We start from the raw sequence: 15,170 nt of genomic DNA, 5'->3' as shown, positions 1-15,170 counted from the left end.
GCTCAGCTGGTTGAACAGCTGACTCTTGATTTTGGCTCAGGTCATGATCCCAGGGTTGCGGGATCAAGTCACACGTTGGGCTCCGCACTGAGCATGGAGCCTGCTTGGGATTCCCTCTCTCTCCCTCTGCCCCTCTTCCCTACTTGTGCGCTCACTTTCTAAGATAAAAAAGTAGACAAATAAAAATAGAGCAGCATTGTGTCCACCTAGCTCAAAACACAGGAGGATAAGAGTGTAGTTGTCAATAATTTTTATAGCTTCTTATGTAAATATGAAGCTTTGTATTACCTCACGTAGGTCATAAGAAAATACAATCAGTACCTGGTCTACAAAAAAAATTCTTATGTACAAATTGAATCATCTGTCTCCTTTCTCAATGCATATCTTCTACCAAAGACCCCCCTGCTGTGCTGGTAGTAGAGATAGAGAGCTGTGGGTCTCTTAAGTTGTTTGGTTCCCCAGCACCTCCACAATCTCTTCTCCTACTTTACTCTGCTCTCTCAACTTCAGGCATACCCAACTTCCTTGTTGCTTTTTTAACATGTCAGTCACTGCTTTAGTTACTCTTTTGGAGACAGTCTTCTCCCAGTTCTTCTTAGCTAATTTCTTCTCCAAGTTTTTGCATAAGTGTTACTTTTTCAATGAGGCCTCCCTGAGCTTTGTATTTAAAATTGGAACCTTCAAGAGGTGGTCCAAGATGGTGGCATAGGAAGACCCTGAACTCACCTCCTTTACAAACACAATAATCTACACCTATATATTGAGCACTTCCTCCTGAAGAACTGAGGGCTTATTGAACAGCATAAAAAAACAAATGATACATTCTCCTGTGGACCTGCCCCCTCCAACCTGGCCTCAGTAGGAGTTTTCTAAAGTGGCTCCAGGTCCCCTCCCACAGTGGACCAGCACAAACCTTGCTAACACCATGTCCCTGCACATTTTCCTGCAGACCTGCCCCCCAACATGCCCTCAGCATCAGTCCATCCAAAATGGCACCACAAGTGTGGCAGTGTGCAAGCAGCCCTGACAGGGGTCAGCACCACCCCAAAGTGACTCTTGCCCCATGGAGAGGACACAAAAACCACACATGCCAGTTCATCTGTGGCCCCAGAGTGGGCTGGTTGCAGACATCTGCTCTGACTGCATTCCCCACCCACCAACAAACGCTTCTCAGGGACAACACAGGGAGAAAACCCCATAGCTTGTTGCTACTGCAGCCCTGCCAAATGCCTGGTCTGACCGAAGCTAAGCCCAAAGTGGCCCAAGACTGGCCCATTAATAACACAGGGACAAAGCCTTGCCCACAGGGTGAGCCAGTGCAGACAACTAGACTGAAGGGAAATGTGGCTCAGCCGCAACAGTAGGGATATGCAAACATATAGGAGATGCCCCTGAAGTGCCAGGTTCTGGTGAACAGGACTTCTTCATAAGGCCACTACATACAAGAGCAGGAAATGTAGCCAACTTTCCAAGCACATAGAAATAGACATAAGGGGGCAAAATAAGGAGACAGAGGAATATGTCCCAAATGAAAGAACAGGACAAAGTAACAGCAAGGGAGGTAAGCAAAATGGAGACAAGTAACACCACTGGGACTTGAGTAGAGGACCTTAGTGAGTCCGTCAATAAACATAGATAACATAAAAAGGAACCAATCGGAGATGAAGAACTTAATAACTGAAATTAAAAATACACTAGATGGAATAAGTAGACTAGAAGAAGCAGAAGAACAGACCAGAGACCTGGAGGACAGAGTAATGGAAAACAAGCTCAACAGGAGAAAGAAAAAAGACTTAAGAAGAACTGAGAGGGGAACTGAGCAACATCATCAAGGGCAGTGACATTTGCACTACAGGGATCCCAGAAGGAGAACACAGGAGAAAGGGGGCAGACATTCTATCTGAAGAAAAATAGCCAAAAGCTATCTGAATCTGGGGAAGGAAACAGAAATCCAGAACTGGGAGCCAGAGAACCCCAACAAAATAAACCCAATGGGGTCCACACAAACGCACATAGGAATTAAAATGGCAAAAAGTATTGATACGGAGAATTTTAAAAGCAACAATAGAAAAGAAAAAGGGGAGCGCCTGATGGTTCAATCAGGCATCCGACGCTTGATTTCAGCTCAGGTCATGATCTCAGTGGTTCATGCAATCAAGCCCCACATCAGGCTCTGTGCTGACAGCGAGGATCCTGCCCGAGATTCTCTCCACCCCTCCCCTTTCCCCACTCATGCGTTTCCTCTTTCAAATAAATAAACTTTTAAAAAGAAAAGGAAAATAGTTACATACAAGGGAAACCCCAGAAGGCAATCAGCTGAGTTTTTAGCAGAAACTTTGCAGGCAGAAGGGAGTGGCATGATATATTCAGTGTTGAAAGAAAAAAAACCTGCAAACAAGCATACTTTATCAAGCAAGGCTAATATTTAGAATAGAAGGAGAGCTAAATAGTTTTCCAAACAAAAGTTAAAGGAATTCATCACCATTAAACAAGCCTTACAAGACATATTACAAGGTACTCTGTGAATGGAAAGGAAAGACCATAAACAGGAGTAAGGAAAGTAGGAAGCACAAAAGCAGTAAAATTAAATATATCTATACAAATAATCAGTCAAGGGGTTCACAACATAAAAGGATGTAAAGTATGACACCATACACCTAAATTGTGGTATGGGGTAGGGAAGTAAAAGTTTAGTTCAAATTAGAGCGACCATCAACTTAATATAGACTGCTATATGCATAAGATGTTATATATAAACCTAATGGCAACCACAAATCAAAAATCAGTAATAGATTTGTAAAAAATAAAGAGAAAGGAATCCAAGTATATCACTAAAGAAATCCAGAAAACTGTGAGAGAAGAGAGCAAAAGAATAAAGGAACAGACAAGAACTACATAAAACAAGTAACAAAACTGCAGTAAGTGCATACCTACCCATAATTACTTTGGATGTAAATGGACTAAACACTCCAATCAAAAGACATAGGGTGACAGGATGGAAGGAAGGAAGGAAGGAAGGAAGGAAGGAAAGAAGGAAGGAAGGAAGGAAGGAAGGAGGGAGGGAGGGAGGGAGGAAGGAAGAAAGAGAAAGAAAGAAAAAGAAAAAAAGACAGAAAGAAAAGAAAAGAAAAAAACAAAACAATAAGACCCACCAGTATGCTGCTTATAAGAGACTCATTTCAGACCTAAAGACACATGCAGATTGAAAGTGAAGGGACGGAAATGCGTTTATCATGCAAACGAAAGTGAAAAGAAAGCCAGGGTAGCAATACTTCTATCAGACAAAATAGACTTTAAAACAAAGACTGTAGTAAAAGACAAATAGGGACACTATATAATCATAAAGGGAACAATCCAACAAGAAGATAAAACAATTGTAAATACTTATGCACGCAAGATGGAGTGCCCAAATATATAAAGCAGTTAATAACAGACGTAAAATGAGTAATCAATAGTAATACAAAATAATAGGGCATAACATCCCACTTAAATCATTCAAACAGAAAAATCAATAAGGAAACAGTGGCTTTGAATGACACATGGGACCAGATGGATTCAACAGACATATTCAGAACATACCATCCTAAAACAATACACATTCTTTTCACATGCACATGGAACATTCTCCGGAATAAATGACATGTTAGGTCACAAAACAAGTCTCAACAAATTCAAAAAGACTGCAGTCACACCATGCATCTTTTCCAACTATAATTCTGTGAAACTAGAAATTAACCACAAGAAAGAACACAAATACATGGAACTTGAATAATCTATTACTAAGCAATTAATGGGTCAACCAAGAAATTAAAGTGGAAATCCCAAAACACATGGGGACAAATGGAAATGGAAACACAATGGTCCAAAAGTCTTTGAGATGTAGCAAAAGTGGTTCTAAGAAGGATGTTTATAGCAATACAGTCCTGCCTCAAGAATTAGAAAAAAACTCAAACAACCTAACCTTACACTTAAAAGAGCTAGAAATAAAAAAGAAAGAAATAGAATCCAAAATCAGTAGAAGGAAAGAAATAATAAAGATTAGAGCAGAAATAATTGATATAGAAACTAAAAATAGAGACCAGATCAATGAAACCAAAAGATAGTTCTTTGAAAAGATCAACAAAATTAATAAACCTTGAGCCAGACTCATGAAAATGAAGAGAAAAGGGACTCAAACAATATCAGAAATGAAAGAGGAGAAATAACAACTGACACCACAGAAATACAAAGAATTATAAAAGAGTATTATGAAAAATTATATGCCAACAAATTGGACAACCTAGAAGTGGATATATTCCTATCAAAATACAACCTACCAAAATTGAAGCAGGAAGAAATAGAAAATTTGAATGGACCAATTACCAGCAGTGAAATTTAATTAGTAATTAAAACAACAACAACAACAACAACAACAACAGCAACAACAGTCCAGAACTGGATGGCTTCCCAGGTGAATTCTACCAAACGTTTTAAAAAAATAATACCTATTTTTCTCAAAACTTTTCTAAACAATAGAAGAAGAATGAAAGCCTCCAAATTCATTCTAGGAGGACAACATTACCCTGGTACCAAAACCAGATAAAGACACTACCAAAAAAGAACTATAGACCACTGTCTGTGATGAACACAGATGCAAAAATTCTCAACAAAATATTAGCAAACTGAATGAATCCAACAACACCTTAAAAAAGTATTCACCATGATCAAGTTGAATTCATTTCTGGGATGCAACAGTGATTCAAGTTTTGCAAATTAATCAACATGGTATATATCACATCAGTAAAAGAAATGATAAACCATATAACCATACTAACATCATGATTTTAAAAAAGTGAAAAAAACTGAAAGCTTTTCCCTTAAGATCAGGAATGAGACAAGGATGTCCACTCTCACCACTTGTATTCAACAAAGTATTGGAAGTCTTAGCTACAGCCATCAGTCAACAAAAAGAAATAAAAGGGATCCAACTTGGTATGGACGAAGTAAAACATTAACTATGTGTAGATGCCATGAAACTACATTTAGAAAATCTAAAGATTCCACCAAAAAAACTACTAGAACTGATAGATGAATTCAATAAGGTCAAATGATACAAAATCAATATACAGAAATCCATTGCATTTCTATACACTAATAAGGAAGTAGCAGAAAGAAAAATAAGAAGTCAATCTCATTTACAATGGCACACAAATAATAAGATACTAAGGAATAAACTTAACCAAAGGGGTGAAAGACGGGTACTCTGAAAACTGTAACATTGATGAAAGAAATTGAAGAGGACACAAATAAATGGAAAGATATTCCATCGTTGTGGATTGGAAGAACAAATGTTGTTAAAATGTCCATTCTACCCAAAGCAATATACAAAATTTAATTCAACATATAACAAAATATCAGCAGCATTTTTCACAGAACTAGAACAAATAATCCGAAAATTTGTATGGAACCACAAAAGACCCCAAGTGGCCAAAGAAATCTTGGGGAAAAAGAACAAAACTGGAGGTATCACAATTCCAGACTTCAAGCTATATTACAAAGCTATAGCAATCAAAACGGTATGGTACTGGCACAAAAATAGACATATAGATCAATGGAACAGAGTAGAGAGCCCACAAATAAATCCATAATTATATGATCAAATAGTCTTTAACAAAAGAAGCAAGGATATGAAAAAGGGAAAAGACAGTCTATTTAATAAACAGCTCTGGGAACCGTGGACAGCTACATATGAAAGAATAAAACTGGACCACTTTCTTCCATCATACACAAAAATAAATGCAAAATGGATTAAAGACCTAAATGTAAGACCTGAGACCATAAAACTCTAACAACAACAACAACAACAACAACAACATATAGCCAGTAAACACTTGGACCTTGGCCCAGTAATAGTTTTCTGGACTTATGTCCTCAGGCAACGTGGATTAAAAACATAACCTAAATATAAGATCTGAAACCATAAAAATCCTAGAAGAGAGCACAGGTAGTAATTTATTTGACATCAGCAGTCACATTTTTCTAGATATGTCTTTTAAAGCAAGAAAACAAAAGCAAAAATAAGCTGTTGGGACTATATCAAAATCAAAAGCTTCTATACAAGGAAACAATCAATGAAACAAAAAGACAACTTACTGAATGAGAGAAGATATTTGCAAATAGTATATCCAATAAGGGGTTAGTATCCAAAATATATAAATAACTTCTGCAACTCAATACCAAAACCCCCCAAATTATGCAATTAAAAATGAAAAGACATGAACAGACATTTCTCCCAAGAAGACACATACAAATGGCCAACAGATATATGAAAAGACCCTTACCATCACTCATCATCAGGGAAATGCAAATCAAAACCACAATGAGATATCACCTCACACCTGTCAGAATGGCTAAAGTAAAAAACCCAAGAAACCACAAGTGTTGATGATGATGTGGAGTAAAAGGAACCCTCACACACTGTTGGTAGGAATGCAAACTGGTGTAGCCACTATGGAAAACAATATGGAGGTTTCTAAAAAAAATAAGATAGAATTATTTTATGACCCAATAATCCCACTACTGGGTATTTACCCAAAGACTACAAAAACACTAATTTGAAAAGATATATGTACCCCCTATGTTTATAGCAGCATTTTTTTACAATAGCCAAGATATGGAAGCAGCCCAAATGTCCATTGATAGATGAATGGATAAAGAAGTGGTATATATACAACGGAATATTACTCAGCCATAAAAAAGAATGGAATCTTGTCATTTGCAAGACAATGGACTCTAGGATGGACCTAGAGTATAATGCTAAATGAAATAAGCCAGTCAGAGAAAGACAATACCAGATGATTACACTCATATGCAAGATTTAAGAAACAAAACAAGCCAGGGGGAAAAAAGACAAACAGAAAAACAGGTTCTTAAATATATGGAACAAACTTATGGTTACCAGAGAGGAGGTGGGTGGAAGGATGAATGAAATATGTGAAGGGGATTGAGCATACACTTATTGTGATGAGCACTGACTGATGTATAGGAACGTGAACACACACACACACACACACACACACACACACAAATGATAAAGGGCCTAGAGAAAGAAGGGTAGGAGAGATGGAGACATGGTAAAAACAGGGAACACCCCTCCCCCCTGGCCCTGATGTGGGCCTGCAGTAGGAAGGGATATTACTGAGGGGCTCTTATGCAGACTCACCTGTCCTAGGGCACAGCAAAACAAAAACCAAACCAAAACAAACCAAAACGACAACAAACAGTGGTTTAGGGACCAGGGGATGATGATGGAGTAGGAGACCACTGACTTCACCTGTTCCCATGGACATACTGAGGCAACAGCTACATATAACACAAGTCACAGTGAAAACAACATGAAGACTAGCATGGAAAAATCTTCCACAGCTAAAGATATAAAGAAGAAGCCACATCAGAAGGGTCAGAGGAGCAGAGAGGGTGGCTGAGAACCAAACCCCGGCACAGCAGCCCACAAGCATGAGGGATATTGCAGCTACATAGGTCCTCCCTGAGGGACAAGGGGAATCAAGCCCCACATTAGGCCGCCTCAGCCATGGGGACCTGCACTGGGCAGACAAGACCCCATGACATCTGGCTTTAAAAATCAGTGGGGCTTAACCCTGGGAGATACAGAGAGCTGTAGGAAACTAGACTCAGCTCTTAAAGTGCCAGGGTACTATTTCATTCATTCTAAGACCCAGAACAGAGGAAGCAGTTTGAAAATCATCTGGGTTATACATGAGGGAGATCTGTTGAGTAATTTTAGGGCAGGTGCTGAAAGAGCAAAAATTAGGAGATTTCCCTGGGAAGGGAAGTGCTGGTGGGTGCCATTGTGTTGTGCCCTCCTTCAGCCTAACGAGCACTACTCAATCTGCCTTACAGATCCTCTCCAAGGAAGCTCCTGCCCCGTTACACCTGATGGGCAGCCTCAGATGGGAGTGGCATCACCCCAGAGCAAATACCACTTGCCACATCTGTCAGGCAGCCCCTGCTGGGTTGGCAAGTCTCCAAAGTAACTCCAGCCCTTGGGAGAGGGGGAGCCAGCCTCACCCAGCAACACACTGGCATCAGCTACAGCTAGACCTCTCAGCTGTAGCTGGCACAGCTGCACTGGGAAGTAATCCCTCTGACCCACCAGCAAGCCCAAAGCAGCTACAGCCAGGGATCTCAGCCAGCTACACTGGGGGCCAGCACAACCAACCACTACACCCAAGGAGGTTGTGGCCACTCATTGCAGCAGCAGAGTTGAAGGCCATCGCTCCCCACCAGCATACCCCCAGCAGCTACAGATTTGTCTCCCAGCTGACCACATTGGGTTGCAAGCTCCGCCCTCTAGTATGCCTTCAGTAGTCACAGCTGGTCATCAGACAGCTGGGCTGAGGGCCAGCCCTTCCTACCAATGCACTGCAGCATACATGTCTCAGTTGCAACAAAAGGGCCCATGCAGCCCACAAAGGAGGCACCCTGAGGCCATCTGGTTCTGATGATCAGGAAGAATTATGCTACTGAGTCCCACAGGACCCCTTCTTCATTAGACTATTGCTTTCAAGACCAAGAGAAGTAGCTTATCTACCTAATACATAGAAACAAATACAGAGAACCTGAAAGAATGAAAAGACAAGGGCATATGTTCTAAATGAAAAAACAAGATAGAATCTGAGAAAAAATTAAGTGAAACAGCTATAAGCAATTACCTTAAAAGAGTTCAAAGTAATGGTAAGATTCTCATGAGACTTGAGAGAAAAATGGATGAATTCAGTGAGAACCTCAAGAAAAGAGAAAATATAAAAAAGAACCAATCAGAGCTGAAACAAAAAACATACTAGAAATGAAGTGAAATGAAAAATACACTAGAGGGAATCAGCAGCAGACTAGAGGATACAGAAGAAAAGAATCAGTGACTTGGAGAAGAGGGTAGTGGAAAGCAACCAAGCTAAACAGCAAAAGGAAGAAAGAATTTAAAAAATAAGGATAGATTAAGGGATGACTAGGACATCAAGTGTACAAACATTCTCATCATTGGGGTTCCAGAAAGAGAAGAGAGAGAAAGGGGCAGAAAACTTATTTGAAGAAACAATGTCTGAAAGCTTCCCTAACTTGGACAAGAAAATAGATATCCAGAACAAGGAATCAGAGAGAGCCCCAAACGAGATAACCCTAAGGAAGTCCACACCACGACACGTAATAATTAAAGTGTCAAAAATTAATGATAAGGAGAGAATCTTGAAAAGCAAAAAGTTACATACAAGGTAAGCCCTATAAAGCTATCAGCTGATTTTTGAACAGAAACTTTGCAGGCCAGAAGAGAGCAGCATGATATAATCAAAGTGCTGAAAGGAAAAAACCTACAACAAAGAGTCCTGTACCCCACAAGATTATCACTCAGAATTGAAAGAGAGATAAAGAGTTTCCCATACAGAGAGGACCAGCAGAAGATGGAGGCGTAGGAGGACGCTGGGCTCACCGCGCATCCTGCTGATCACTTAGATTCCACCTACGCCTGCCTAAATAACCCAGAAAACCACCAGAAGACTAGCAGAACGGAGTCTCCGGAGCCAAGCGCAGACGAGAGGTCCACGGAAGAGGGTAGGAAGGGCGGCGAGGCGGTGCGTGCTGCATGGACTGGCGGGAAGGAGGCGGGGCGGAGGGGCGGCCGCCGGCCAAGCAGAAAGAAGCAGTGAAGAAATGGGCAGAAAACATGAATAGACACTTCTCTAAAGAAGACATCCGGATGGCCAACAGGCACATGAAAAGATGTTCAACGTTGCTCCTTATCAGGGAAATACAAATCAAAACCACACTCAGATATCACCTCACGCCAGTCAGAGTGGCCAAAATGAACAAATCAGGAGACTATAGATGCTGGAAAGGATGTGGAGAAACGGGAACCCTCTTGCACTGTTGGTGGGAATGCAAACTGGTGCAGCCACTCTGGAAAACAGTGTGGAGGTTCCTCAAAACATTAAAAAAAGACCTACCCTATGACCCAGCAATAGCACTGCTAGGAATTTACCCAAGGGATACATGAGTACTGATGCATAGGGGCACTTGCACCCCAATGTTTATAGCAGCACTCTCAACAATAGCCAAATTATGGAAAGAGCCGAAATGTCCATCAACTGATGAATGGATAAAGAAATTGTGGTTTATATACACAATGGAGTACTACGCGGCAATGAGAAAGAATGAAATATGGCCCTTTGTAGCAACGTGGATGGAACTGGAGAGTGTTATGCTAAGTGAAATAAGCCATACAGAGAAAGACAGATACCATATGTGTTCACTCTTATGTGGATCCTGAGAAACTTAACAGAAACCCATGGGGGAGGGGAAGAAAAAAAAAAAGAGGTTAGAGTGGGAGAGAGCCAAAGCATAAGAGACTCTTAAAAACTGAGAACAAACTGAGGGTTGATGGGGGGTGGGAGGGAGGGGAGGGTGGGTGATGGGTATTGAGGAGGGCACCTTTCGGGATGAGCACTGGTGTTGTATGGAAACCAATTTGACAATAAATTTCATATATTGAAAAAAATAAAAATAAAATAAAATAAAATAAAATAAAATAAAATAAAATAAATAAAAAGTTTCCCATACAAACAAAGCAAAAGGAGTTCATCACCATGAGCCCAGCTTCATACAAATTTTTAAAGTCACTTATTTAAGCAGAAAATGAAAGGCCATAACTAGAAGTAAAAAATTATGAAAGGAAAATATTTCAGTTCTAAAAGCAAACACCATAAAGGTAGAAGGTCAATCACTTACAAAGCTGGTAGGAAAGTTAAAAGATAAAAGCAGTAAAATCAATTAAATCTAAAAAATTAATTAAGGGATACACCAAATGAAAACATGTAAAATAGGACATCATATACATTAAATGTGGAAAGGGAGGAGTAAAAATGTAAAGCTTTTAGAATGCATTTGAATTTAAGTAACCATCAACTTAATATAGACTGCTATGCACTCATAATGTTACACAGGAACCTCGGGGTAACCACAAAACAAAATCTATACTAGATACAGACAAAAGAGGGAAAAAATCGAAGTATAACACTAAAGAATGTCTCTAATCACAAGGGCAGAGAGCAAGAGAAACAGAAAGAAAGAGAACTACAAAACAATCAGAAAACAAGTAACAAAATGACAATAAGTACTATACTTATCAATAGTTACTTTAAATGTAAGTAGCCTAAATGTTTCAATCAAAAGACATAGAGTAACCAAATGAATAAAAAATGCCATTTTCATGCTATTTATAAGAGACTCACTTCAGACCTAATGGCATATGCAGACTCAAAGTGAAAGGATGGAAAAAAAAAACATATTTTATGGAAATGGAAGCAAAAAAATTTTAAAAAGCTGGATAGCAATATTTTTATCAGACAAAATAGACTTTAATTTTTTTTTAACGTTTATTTATTTTTGAGAGAGACAGTGTGAGCAGGGGAGAGTCAGACAGAAAGGGAGACACAGAATCTGAAGCAGGCTCCAGGCTCTGAGCTGTCAGCAGAGAGCCTGATGCAGGACTCAAACTCACCAACCGTGAGATCAAGACCTGAGCCAAAGTCGGAAGCTTAACGGACTGAGCCACCCAAGCACTCCAGACAAAATAGACTTTAAAAGAAATACTGTAATGAGAGATAAAGAAGGACATTACATGATGATAAAGGGATCAATCCCACAAAAGGATATAACAATTGTAATATTTATGCGCCCAACATGGAGGGACTTAATTATATAAAGCAAATAGTAACAGACATAAAGGGAGGAACTGACAGTAATGCAATAATAGTAAGGAATTTTAACATACCACTTACATCAATGGATAGATCATCCAGACATAAAATCAATGAGGAAACAGTGGCTTTAAATGATACATTAGACCACCTAGACTTAGCAAATGTATGTTGAACATTCCACCCCAAACAGCAGAATACACATTCTTTTCAAATGCACATGGAACATTCTCCAAAACAGATCACATTAGGCCAAAAAGCGAGTCTCAGTAAATTTAAGAAGACTGAAATCACATCAAGCATCTTTTCTGATCACCCTGGTATAAAGCTAGAAATCAATTATATGAAGGAAACTAGAAAAAACAAATACAAAGAGGCTAAACAACTTGCTATCAAATACAATGGATCAACAAAGAAAACAAAGAGGAAATCAAAAAATACCTCAAAACAAATACAAATGGAAACACAACAGGTCAAAATCTTTCAGATGCAGCAAAAAGAGTTCTATAAGAGAAGTTTATAACAATACATGCTGCCCTGAAAAACAAGGGAACTCAAATAAACAACCTAGCATTACACCTAAAAGAATTAGAAAGAAACAAAGAATAAAGCCCAAAGGTAATAGGAGATAGACATAATAAAGATCAGAATGGAAATAGAGACTATAAAAACAATAGAAACGATCAATGAAGCCAAGATCTCGTTGTGTCAAAATAAACAAAACTGATAAACCTTTGGCCAGACTCATCAAGATAAAAAGAAAAAGCACTCAAAATCAGAAATGTAAGGGGAGAAGTTACAACTGACACCACAAAAGAGCAAAGGATTATAAGACTACTAAGAAAAATTATATGCCAAACAACTTATCAGAAGTGGATAAATTCCTAGAAACATAAACTCTTTCAAACTGAATCAGGAATAGAGAACTTGAACAGACTGATTATTAGTAACAACAATGAATCATTAATCAAACAACTCCCAGGATGCCTGGGTACCTCAGTCAGTTAAGCATAGTACTCTTGATCTCAGTTCAGGTCTTTGATCTCAGGGTTGTGAATGCAGTGCATATTGGGCTCTCCACTAGGTGTGAAGCCTACTTAAAAACAATGGACAAACAAACTCCCAGCAAACAAAAGTCCAGGACCAGATGACTTCACATGTGCATTCAACCAAATATATAAAGAAGAGTTAATGCCTATATTTCTCAAGCTACTCCAAAACATAGACGAGGAAGAAAAGCTTCTAGATTAATTCTATGAGGCCACAATTACCCAAATACTAAAATCACAAAGGACATTATAAAGAAAGAAAATTACAGGTTAATATCTTTGATGAACACTATTAAATGTAAAAATCCTGAAAAAAATATTAGCAAACAAAATTCAACATTACTTTAAAAGGATCATCCACCATGATCAGGTGTGATTTATTCCAGGTATTCAAGGGTGGGCCAATAACCATAAAATCAATCAACATAATATACCACATTAACAAAATGAAAGGTAAGTATCAAATGGTCATCTAAAGAGATGCAGAAAAGGCATTTGACAAAGTACAACATCAATTCATGAAACTAACTGTCAAGGAAGTGGGTTTAGAGGAAATACATCACAACATAAGAAAGGCCATACATGGGGCACCTGGGTGGCTTACTTGGTTAAGTGTCCGACTTCAGCTCAGGGCATGATCTCACAGTTGGTGAGTTCAAGCCCCACGTCAGGCTCTGTGCTGACAGCTTGGAGCATGGAGCGTGCTTCGGATTCTGTGTTTCCCTCTCTCTCTGACACTCCCCTGCTCATGGTCTCTCTTTAAATATGAATAAACATTTAAAAATTTTAAAAAAAGGCCACATATGACATACAACATCATACCCAATAATAAAAAACTGAAAGCGTTTTCTCTCAAATCAGGAGTAAACAAGGATGTCCACTCTTGCTACTTTTATTAAACATAAATACTGGAAGTCCTACCCACAAAAATCAAACAAGTAAAAGAAAACCCATCTACACTGGTAAGAAAAAAGTAAAACTTCATTATTTCCAAATGAAATGATACTATATGTAGAAAACCCTAAACTCCACCAAAACTTTATAAGAACTAATAACGATATTGAGGATAAATTGCAGGACACAAAATCAATATACAGAAACCTGTTGTATTTCTAATAACAAACTAGAAAAAGAGAAATTAAGAATATCTCATTTATAATTTCAGCAAAAATAATATCTAGGATGAAATTTAACTAGGAAGATGAAAGAACTGTCCTCTGAAAACTATAAGACACTTATGAAAGAAACTGAAGACGACACAAATGGAAAGATATACTATGCTCATGGATTGGAACAGTTAATATTGTTAATGTCTATACTACACAAAGCAATCTACAGATTCAATGCAATCTCTCTCAAAACACCAGTTTCACAACACTAGAACAAATTATCATAAAGTTTTCATAGAACCACAAAGGGCCCCAAACAGTCAAAGAAATCTTAACAAATCAAGAGGTATCACAATCCCAAATATCAAACTACAGTACAAAGTTACAGTAATCAAAATAGCATCGTACTGGCACAAAAATAGACATTTAGATCAATAGAACAGGATACAGAACCCAGAAACAAACCCACACTTATGATCAATCAATTTACAACAAAAGACAAGAATATACAATGTGGAACAAACAGTCACTTCAACAAATAGTGCTGGGAAAACTGGTTAAGCTACATGCAAAAGTATAAAACTGGACCACTTACCCTATACACAGAAATAAGCTCTACATGCAAAAGTATAAAACTGGACCACTTACCCTATACACAAAAATAAGCTCTAAATGGATTAAAGAACTAAATGTAAGACCTAAGACCATAAAACTCCTTTAAAAAACAGCCAGTAAAGTCTTGGATCTTCCCTCAGCAATAGTTTTCCAGATCTGTCTCCTCAGGCAAGTGTAACAAAAGCAAAACAAAGAAACAGACTACTACAAACTACTGAGACTACATGAAACCAAAAAGCTTTTTTATACAGTGAAGGTAACCATCAACAAAACACAAAGTCAACCTACAAAATCAAAGAAAATATTTGCAAATGATATATCCAGTAAGTGGTTAATATCCAGAAAATATAAACAATGGCTAGGACTCAGCACCAATAAAACAAACACTCCAGTTAAAAGATGGATAGGGGCACCTGGGTGGCTCAGTCAGTTGAGTATCTGACTCTTGATTTAGGCTCAGGTCATGATCCCAGGGTCATGGATTAAGCCCCACATCAGGTCTGCACTAAGTGTGGAGACTGCTTAAGAGTCTCTCTCTCTCCTTCTGCCCCTCTCCCCTGCCTGTGTGCTCTGTCTCTAAAATAAAAAATAAATTAATGCATAAAAAATGGACAGAACTGAATAGACATTTTTCTAAGAAGATGGATGGC

Source organism: Prionailurus bengalensis, chromosome C1 (genome assembly GCF_016509475.1).
Source record: "Prionailurus bengalensis isolate Pbe53 chromosome C1, Fcat_Pben_1.1_paternal_pri, whole genome shotgun sequence".
In the NCBI taxonomy this organism is placed as follows: Eukaryota; Metazoa; Chordata; class Mammalia; order Carnivora; family Felidae; genus Prionailurus; species Prionailurus bengalensis.
This window is presented reverse-complemented; position numbering follows the sequence as displayed.